At 36.4% G+C, this 10,129-nt stretch overlaps 1 long non-coding RNA gene across 6 annotated transcripts in view; it reads left to right on the top strand.

Moving 5' to 3' along the window:
* LOC108973074 overlaps positions 1–7,736 on the top strand; it is a 54,733-nt gene extending 46,997 nt beyond the window's left edge. For 2 of the 6 annotated variants that reach the window (XR_001993703.1, XR_001993701.1), the window contains 2 exons: positions 5,589–5,895; positions 5,959–6,343. This is a non-coding gene — a long non-coding RNA (uncharacterized LOC108973074). Of the gene's footprint in view, positions 1–731; positions 929–5,588; positions 5,896–5,942; positions 6,344–7,636 lie in introns of those variants that run through there. The other 4 variants (XR_001993702.1, XR_001993704.1, XR_001993699.1 and 1 more) reach the window with 4 other exon arrangements.
* The last annotated feature ends 2,393 nt before the right edge of the window (positions 7,737–10,129 follow it).

Here is a 10,129-nt window from a genome sequence, read left to right as displayed (position 1 = left end):
TCGGACTGAGTAGGCAATTGAGAAGCAGAGTCCTTTCTCGACATACAAAAGCCAAACTCTATAAGTCACTCATAATTCCCGTCCTGCTATATGGTGCAGAGGCTTGGACGATGTCAACTACGGATGAGTTGACGTTGCGAGTTTTCGAGAGAAAAGTTCTGCGAAAGATTTATGGTCCTTTGCGCGTTGGCCACGGCGAATATCGCATCCGATGGATCGATGAGCTGTACGAGATATACGACGACATTGACATATGTAGTCCAGCGAATTAAAAGACAGCGGCTACGCTGGCTAGGTCATGTTGTCCGGATGGACGAAAACACTCCAACTCTGAAAGTATTCGACGCAGTACCCGCCGGGGGAAGCAGAGTAAGAGGAAGACTTCCACTTCGTTGGAAGGACCAAGTGGAGAAGGACCTGTCTTCACTTGAAATATCTAATTGGCGCCACGTAGCGACAAAAAGAAACGACTTTGGCGCGGTTGTTAACTCGGCTATAATCGCGTAAGCGATGACTACGCCAATCAAGAAGAAGAAGAAGTCCTACTTTAAATTAAAACAAACTTATTTGATAACATGTAATATATATCGATGAAATTTTCTTAATTAGAATAGGTACATATTAATATATTTATTAAATTTTTCTTCAAAATTGCTATCAAATGCTATCTCAAAAATTATACTGTTAACATGGGAGGGATCTACACGCGATAATACCCAGTTCACTTGTAGGTTAGCAGTTAAATAATCAACCGCCAACTTGCGGTCTTAACGACCTTACCGACTCCTGGACTGGACTTTGGCTCTTAAATGGATTATGATTACGAATTAATGTTTTGCATTTCGGTTTGAATCGTGAACTAGAAGCTGTGCCTATAGAATTTTGAAGAAGAGAAGAGAGAGAGGAAATTTGAATACAAGTCGGAGAGGTAAGTCACTTTTCGAATTCATTATAGATACAGAACTTTTTATATGAAATTCAATAGCACCTCTGATCTGCGCAGTACGCCCGTCTCGAAAAATTCATAGGAATTTCAGAGAAAACAATTCAGGAAATACATTGCAGAAAGCCCAGACTAGTCCTTTCAGATGCACCCGAAGAGAAATCCTTACCTTCTCCTTACACAGTGGATAGGGGCGTCGAAGTCTTCAGCACTGCCATAAACCCAAGCAAGACCGAACTAGTTTCATTCAGTAGAAAGTTTAAGTGGCAAAAGGTGGGAACTCTCACTAAAGATAGTTCTCTGGTTCTATGAAACCTATCTTAAGCTTAAAATTTTCTAAATAATTTTTGTATGGTGGAAGGCTCTGGGAAAGAATACTTTCGCAAAAAAGTGCTAGTTTGCAAGATAAATCAGTATTTATGGCGCGGTACGAACCTCAGCAGCTATGGCGATTAACGCTTTGCTCCAGTTTTAGATGACTAGACCACGACAGCGTCTTCCAAGCGGATGCGGSTGCTATGAAAAATGCAGCAGACCTACTGCTCCGGAGCACAGCCTGCTTCAGCAACCTTAGCCATTAAACCGTAAGAGGTTCTCTTTTGCCCTCTGTGACCCTTTTCTAATTAGTGCTCTAAAGTGGACAACTCATTATCGGTTCATCTAAAAACATTTCGCCAGTACATGACTAAATCTCGTTATTGGGAAAAGGAAAAAAAAATAAAACTTGAATTTTTGGAAGACTTTGAAAAAACCTAATTTTAGGCAAAAATTTAGTTTTGTATTGCCTCGAAAAAAGTTATTTGTAATAAAACGTCCTTTGCCCAATGACTATAAGTATAATTTTATTTTATGGATTTACTGCGAACCGCTACACTGATGGACATCTTGGTGGTATTTCCGCAGGCTCTATTGATTAGAATTTTACTCGGACCAATTTGACAATTTATTTATTATTTATTTTATATTGTATTAATTAACATTTTCTGAATATATCAAGCTAAACTGTCTGAAACTAGCATCAAGTAATCGGGAGTTCGACGATGGTTTGTTTGATGATAGGAGTTATTTAGTCTTGTCCTCGTTCACTACCAGACTATTTTGCTTCGCTTACTGATTAAGCCTCGAGAAGTTCTTAACGGCAGTAATATTGAGGCCAATGGTATCAATATCATCGGCGAACTCCAGCAGCTATACACTCTTAGAAAAGACTGTGCCTTCTTGATTCAGCTCTGCAGCTCGTTTTATTTTCTCCAGCAGTAATTGAATATAGGGCGTCGCCTCGACTGAAACGTCATTTCGTATTCCTTCCTGATTCTGACAGAGCTTTTGGTATTGCTCACCATCAGTTTACACAGCCGTATTAGTTTTACGGGGATACTAAATTCAGACATGGTGGCATTATGCTCTTTTGCGGTTTTGAAATCGACGAAGAGGTGGTGTGTGTCGATTCTCTTTACACGAATTTTTTCTAAGAGTTGTTGCGAGTACACTTAAATTCCATCGTTGGGCATACTTTCGTCCAAACACATTTTACAAAGAAGCTGATGCATGCTCCTTATCAGCTCTTCGCCGCCGTGTTTGAATAGCTAAAAAATGTATTTCAACCCAATTGCCCAAAGAACAAATTTAAGTTGCTACCCTTGTCCAAAACCGCTAACGAGCGACTTGTGTCTATTAGGACTTCTACTTCGGAAGTTACTAAAATCATAAAAGATATACTTAAATACGAAAAAGGCATCTGGACACGATAATATTACTCCAGAAATGATAATTGAGTTACGAAATATTGCTATAAAAGTGCTCTTCTTGCTCTTTAATACAATTACTGGTTTCGGATACTATCCAATTTCGTGGAAAAAGTCGCAGATCATAATGATAGATAAACCTAACACAGCCGCCTTCCTACAGCCCAATAAATCTCTTGCTTTGTATTTATAAAATATTTGATAAAGTATTACTATCAAAGATGGCTCTTTTCCTCCATGATAATAATATAATAGGAGTACACACACCAGTTCGTTTTTCGTGCTAAACCTGACACAAAAGATCGAGTCAATAGAATTACTAATGAAAGAATGAAAGCATTTGAGCACAGGGGGTACTGTTCAGCAATATTTCAAAACGTAGTTCAGGCGTTTGATAAGGTGTGGCATGAAGGCCTTTTATTTAAGGTTAAACAAATTCCACCTTTAGAATTGTATAAAATATTAGCGTCTTATTTAAATAATAGACAATTTATGGTGAAAGTGGGACATTTTATATCTGATGAAGCCGAAGGTCCTGGCAGCCAGTGCTCCTTTGTTCGTGTAAAAAATAATTGTATTATTTTTTTTCACATTTATAAATAAATAAATATATCTGATGAACTACAGATAAGGGCTGTACCACAGGGCAGTGTTTTAGGCCCAACTCTATACATCATATATACAGGAGATCTCTAACAGCTAACAATGTATTAACTTCAATTTTTGCGGATGACACAGCTATAGTGAGCCGTAATAATTACCACATTTTCAATTCAAGAAAATTAGAGGAGCATTTAAGTTCTGTTGAAGAATGGCTAGCGAACTGGCGTATAAGTGTGAATGAACCGAAGTGTAAGCATTGATAGAAAATTATGTATATGATTTTAAGGAGGCTTATCCCAAGATTAAATTGTAATCTTCGGGCATGTGGTTTTTCCGACCATATTCTACAAAGGAGCTGATGCATGCTCCATATCAGCTCTTCGTTGCCGTATATGAAGAGCTTGGCCGGCAATCCATTGGCTCCCGTAACTTTGTTGTTTTCAGACGTGTAATTGCTATTCAAACTTCTTCATGTTCGGGGAATGGAAGATTCGGTCCATTGAGGTGCGAAGTTTGCTGTATTTTGGCTGCACCAAGATAGTGGTTCGAGTCGATGTTATGATCTCGGAGCGTACGCATGGCTAAACTACTGGAGATGTTTTTTCCGTATTTCAGAATTCTGATTGACCTAGTTGGCTCTTCGATCCGAAAACAGCCAGGAAGCTTGATGAATTACAGGTAACCATATTTCGGACACCGGCAGCGTCGATCAGCTTAAATCGATTTGGTGATGTTTCATCATGGCGGCTGAATTTACCGATCGTTGTGCCAAAAATATCTTCTGTGCCCAMCCTGGCCTTAATGTGCCAAGCACGATTTTGAGGACATTAACCAGCTTGGTATCGGCACCTTCCCTATTAAGGGACCGGTCATTCCAGATCATTGCAGCCTTGCCATTTTCCCATCTTCTCTTGAAATGAAGGCAATATTGGGATCGAGTTAGTTTCAATTCTATATAACAACTTTTGTTAGATCTGAAAATCTATTGTAGTGGGTGGAAACAGGAAATTACTATGTTTCATTGAATAAACTTTCTTGCCGTCCACTTATTCTATCTGTCTAATAGCAAATGTAACAATAAATTTTGTGACTGACTTGGCGTTGTTCTGAGGGCTTCGTTATTGGGCACCAAACTAGTATACCCTATGTACAATACCAACTCTGTTTTGCTACGATTTACGTTTGGTCCATACGATACAGTCCAACGGTTTATGTCATTCAATATTGCTTTTATAAGGTTAGCGAGTGTTAACTCTAACTAAAGATCCCGACTGTCAGCRTACCCTCAGCACACATGTACCAAATTTTTTCCAGGTCCACTAATATTTTATCCGTTGTTAAGGTCAATAGAAGCGGACATTTCTCGCCTTATTGAGTTGTAGGTTGCCAGCGTTGAAATTATTGATCTACTCATGTGCATGTGTTTAATAAATTCAAATCGGCCGTATGTATGTGTACATTTACTTAATAGACTTTGCCGAACTACATAATTCATCGTTTTATACAGCAATGGTCAATATGGGACCACCAAACGTTTATCGATATCTACTTTTACACCATTTGACAGACGCAACTCATATGATTGACCTCCAGTGTCTACGTTTCTACAACGGTAAGATGGGTAACCATCTATATTGGTAATGGTATCAGCTGTACATGGTTTTGGAAAACGTTTAATACATTTTCCATTATCCATGCATGGTGACATTATATTTAAAGTACCACATGGCCCATGAATCATGTTAGTAGTCACAATATCAAATAATTCTTGATCAACATTCGGATTGGGAATTTCCGCTGAAATAATATGGTCGATTTCTTCTGGGCGCACTTTATCTGCTAACCAAATCAAAATATACACATGTGACAATCCTCGTTTTTGCCATTCTATAGAATAAAGCCAGCAACGTGTTTCGCCAAATACTGAGTGATGTGTAATTAAATTCATTAAAGATTTTAATTTTTGTTTGAACGCGCTTGCAGTGATATCATGGCGATGCATCGACGTTTGTCTGGTAACAAAAAATTTTTTATTTCATCCCAGTTTGGATTACATGTAAATGTGAAGCAAAGATCTGGTGGACCGTAAGTACGTACATAAGTCATGGCGTCTTGAATATATTCTTGCATATGGCGCGGGCTACCAGTATATGATGATGAAAGAATATATGCGGTGCCGATATGTTATTTCTTCCATCTACATACGTTACCAATAATGGCATCACGCAAATGAACATACTCCTCAGAACGAAGTCTTGCTTGATTAAACTTAACGTATCGTAATCTCTCACTTTCAGTTTTCGCATACATATCGACAACTTACTGATGAAATAGCGGACAGCATCGGAGAATGTTATTATCTTCATTAGCACAAATCATCAACCGTTTGAATTAATTGACAGCCTGATATTTGTATACTTCATTATGAACAATTTATGTTGCTCCGAAAGAGGTCATTTGGAAGCAAGAATTAAAAATAACTTTGATTGAGATGTGTTTCCAGATAATAGCGTTTTTAAAGGTTCTGGTGGCGGACTTAGTGRTGGCAGAGAAATTTTTCCAGATGTGCAACATAAACCGGCCGATTCAACTTTGTGTTTACAAGTAAGACAATATTGACATTCATTGTCCATACTACCAATCGTAATTAGCGATTTTGATGAATAGTCTACTTCAGGATCATATTGAAAAGCAAGACGATTGAATGATGTGCGTGTCAATGCTCGACGATTTTAGTACCGCCTCACGTTGGCTCAATGTATTAGCACGAAGACGTTGATTGCGTTGCTCTGAATTCTCATTTGCACGTGAGTTTGCTATTTGTTCTCTTACATTGGCATTAGTTGTTAAGTGCTCTTCTACTATTCTGTTCAATCGGTGGTTCCGGACGACTTGCGCATTATAAGAACGTCGACCAATGTGTTTTGCTCTTCCACGAAGACGGGGCATTTATTTGTAAAAATAATATATACAATGAATCTATATGTACTTGTAACAGTAACAAATTCCAAAATAAATAGTTTTGAGAAGAAAGTACAAAAAGTAACAAATGTGTCCAGCCGCACTGTCCTTTATGAATCTTTATCCAGGTATGAATTCTCGACAGGAGGTCTTGAAAATTTTATTTTATCATTAGCGAAATGTCGTCGGGTAGGTAGCTGATGTAGCCCACGTTTTGAGCTCTTGAACTCCCTCAATCTTTTATGTTGAAAATACAAAAAAGATAAAGATCCTGTTTTTTTACAATTGTATATCTCAAAAAAATAAGATAATCATTTTTTACAAATGTATTTCTGGGAAAAATAAGAATTCATATTTTTGGACTACTATATATGAATGGTGGCATAAATTTTATACACCAATTAAAATAATAAATTTAAAATGAGCAATGATATAGTATTCCCAACCCAATCTGCATACTTTTTCTGTAAATTAACAATATTAAATTAAATATTAATTTTTTGGAAAAATTTCATTTTGAAAATGTACTTTATTTTTATAATATAACAAAACCGAATTGTTACTCGCGCTTCTAAATTCCATATTACCGAATTAAAAATGCCGTAGGCATATGTGCAAATGGGATACGTTGCCTCTTTGAAATTTTCATAGAAATGAAAACTGCGCTGTTAAACTGCTGAAGTGACAGCTTCTAGCTTACGATACATGGCAAACTATGTATTCTATAAAAATTAATCAAAAAGCATTTCGTGCGCTAAGAAAGTATTGGTTTTTGGGGTAAAAATATTATTGAATTTGGGCTGTGCATTAGTGAAATCAATCGAGTCCAATCGATTGTCAGCCTAGTGGATTGCATATTAAGAAATAGTTCTCAACCGTTGAAAGACAAAAAAAAAATCGGCTGGCAAGGTTATGGCAGCAGTCCTTCGGGATGCCCGTGGTATATTATTCATCGAATGATAAATGAGTCAGTTTAAATTCATTGCACTGTGTATTTGATTGCAGTTCTATTCTACCATTCACGATATTTAGCAATTTTATCCTTTTTCAGGAAGGATCAGTTTGAAATTGTACGCATATATGTACTTCATCGTTCCCATTTAAATGTTGCATTGCTCTGTGCAATGCTTCGAAAAGATTTCTGTATATCTCAAATTTTAAAAGACCTTTTTATCAACACTCCAGTTATGCCGCTATTTTTTTATGTCAGATCTTTTGCAATTTTAAATTGCCTGTCAAGATACGCTCTTCAGTAGTTAGCAGATATGCAAAAATGTTATAGCTACCCAAAAATGCATTGAATCACCCAATTTATTACTTAAGAATGAACAACTCTGTCCACATTATGAAAACTTGTTTACAGATATCGCCTTTTATTTTGCAGCGTTTTGTTTATTGCACGTTTACGCCAATTTATGTGTGGAACACAATGCTAGCGACAGAGTACAGCAGCACGACAGTGAACTGAAAATTACGTTGTGAATCCTACTACATGAACGTTTGTGAGAAGGCAGCAACATAACAATGGTCGGCATGTACACAAAACCACTCAGTTGTCCATTTTGCATGTACACAATTTCGTTGTGGCCGTACGAATTCCTTGCACTTCAATGAAATTTTAATATTTTGTCCAAAGTGATATTTTTAAGCAAAAAATAAGTAAATAGGTATATTTATTTGGTTTAAATCGTCAATTGTTATTATAAATGATGTAACAGAGCTATTTTATGCTTTTATTTGTAAAATAACGTCAGGTTTGTTTGAGCTTTGAGTAATTTTACATTTTACATATTAGTGGTATCACAACTCTACCTCATCTCTCCATCTTCCATTCTACTGTCAACTCTACTGTCCTTCTACTGCCGTTGGCAAATATAGGATTACATTGAAGTTAGCGAGAACGACAACTGTCGGTCTGCAGTCGTGTAGTCGTGCAGCTGTCAAAATAGGTCCGTCCATAAGAACGTGTGTATTTTAATGTTTGACCGATGTCGTTTGCAGTCTGTCGCAAGCATTGTATTCCACACATTAAGGTTTGAATATTGGATATTGCGATGGTAGCGCAATCTATCGAATTCAATGTAAAATATTCCAAAGTAGCAATTAATTACAAATGAAAAATTAATTTTAAAATTCCATTTTCCAGTGGATCAAATTGTGAATTTAAACCATTCTCCTTAAACACACACAAAAATCATAAAATTCATAAAAATCGGTACAGCAGTTCATTTACAAACACACGGTCAGAGAATTTCTATATATAAAGACTAGCTGACCCCGCAGCCGTTGTCCTGCGCGAATTATGTGTTTTGAAAGCAAGTTGAATTTATCATTTCATTTGTTTTTTTGTTCAATGTAATGTTGCTTGATAAATCACATTTTTTGGTTTCTGTTTCGGTGTACAAAAAAGATGGTTTTCAAACTCGTGAGCACGCCACGTAGTCTGACCGTGTGAAAAACATAGCACTTCCAAACTTGGCTAACCAAGTTGTGTCCTGTTGAACGTCACCTCAAGTACAATTTTCACTGGAAGCATAATACGTTTAAACTGAAATGGCAAATCGTTAGAACTCAAAGGAATTCATAGAATCAAGCATTCTGCCCCTTTGTATTCGATAGCGATAGGTTACTTCAAAATAACCCCATGTCAAGTAGCAATAAATAATATGCTGCAATACAAACAAACATATACACATACACATATATTTAGTTATATAAGTTATAGTTTTAATATTTGTATATAAGCAAGGAATACACAAAGTAAAAACCAGAATGAATGTATTCTCCCTTGATATCACTCTATTATTGCCCCCCACCAGCGGTAAGGATTGTTAGATACTGTATTTAGGAATTAACATTTGGTCCTATCGAGCCTAAAATAAAAAAGAGCTCAGCCAAATTTAAAAAAGCCCTGATATTATAAAAAAATACAGGCAAATAAARATAAGTAAGCCCTGTTATTAATATAAATACAGGCAAAATGAAATTGTAAGACGAGTGTATATTCCCGCATATTGATTAAATAAAAATATTTGTAAGACGGGTGTATATTCCCGCATTAAACCCGATCGCATAAGCCGTTTTAGCAGAGACTGAACGCATTGATCTAACTGCTATCCAAGAGATATTCAGCGGCTGTGAGTCGAGGCACAGCAAGGTCAACTAGGCGACCAAATCAAATACCTCCAACGATTTCTTTGGAGAAAAACAAGCAGTTCATCAATAAATAGGAGAAGTATTGCGAAAAAGTTCTCGAAATAGGTATAAACAGAAAAAAAATTCTGGATGCCCAGACAGATTTAGCCGAAGTGTTATACACATCCAACACTATTTCAGGAAAAGCATTAAAGAAAACAAAAATTGAAGAAAATATTAAAATTCTTGAAAAGTACCAAAAAGAACTCGATACTAACCACGAAAAGCTAATGGCAGATGGTATAGGAGATGAAGACTACTTCAAGAAGAGTCTGTATAATAACACTATGATTAAAATCGAAAGAGGCAATCAATGCATTAAAGATAAGCATTGTAAAAGACAAACCTCTAGTCGAATTTGATCAGCAAATTGAAGCAGATCAAATACGATGCAATAATCAGGATCGAAAGATTTCCATATTCATGAGGAAAATTGAAAACCTGAGAAGAAAAATGGAAGATCTAAGCATGGAATTAGTGACCGACAACGATCAAATAAAGGGCTTAGGCTTTTTATTCATAGACATCCAAAATCTAATGTAGAAATTGAACACATATTCGAAAAAATATATGACGAATATTACGAAGAACTTCAGAATTTAAAAAAGAAATTAAAAAAAGAAGAGCATAACATTTCTTATCGCCCTAACTTGGATTTAGAAAAATTAAGAATTCGAATATT

The sequence above is a fragment of the Bactrocera latifrons genome, unplaced genomic scaffold (assembly GCF_001853355.1).
Source record: "Bactrocera latifrons isolate USDA-ARS-PBARC rearing strain unplaced genomic scaffold, ASM185335v1 scaffold_452, whole genome shotgun sequence".
In the NCBI taxonomy this organism is placed as follows: Eukaryota; Metazoa; Arthropoda; class Insecta; order Diptera; family Tephritidae; genus Bactrocera; species Bactrocera latifrons.
This window is presented reverse-complemented; position numbering and strand designations above follow the sequence as displayed.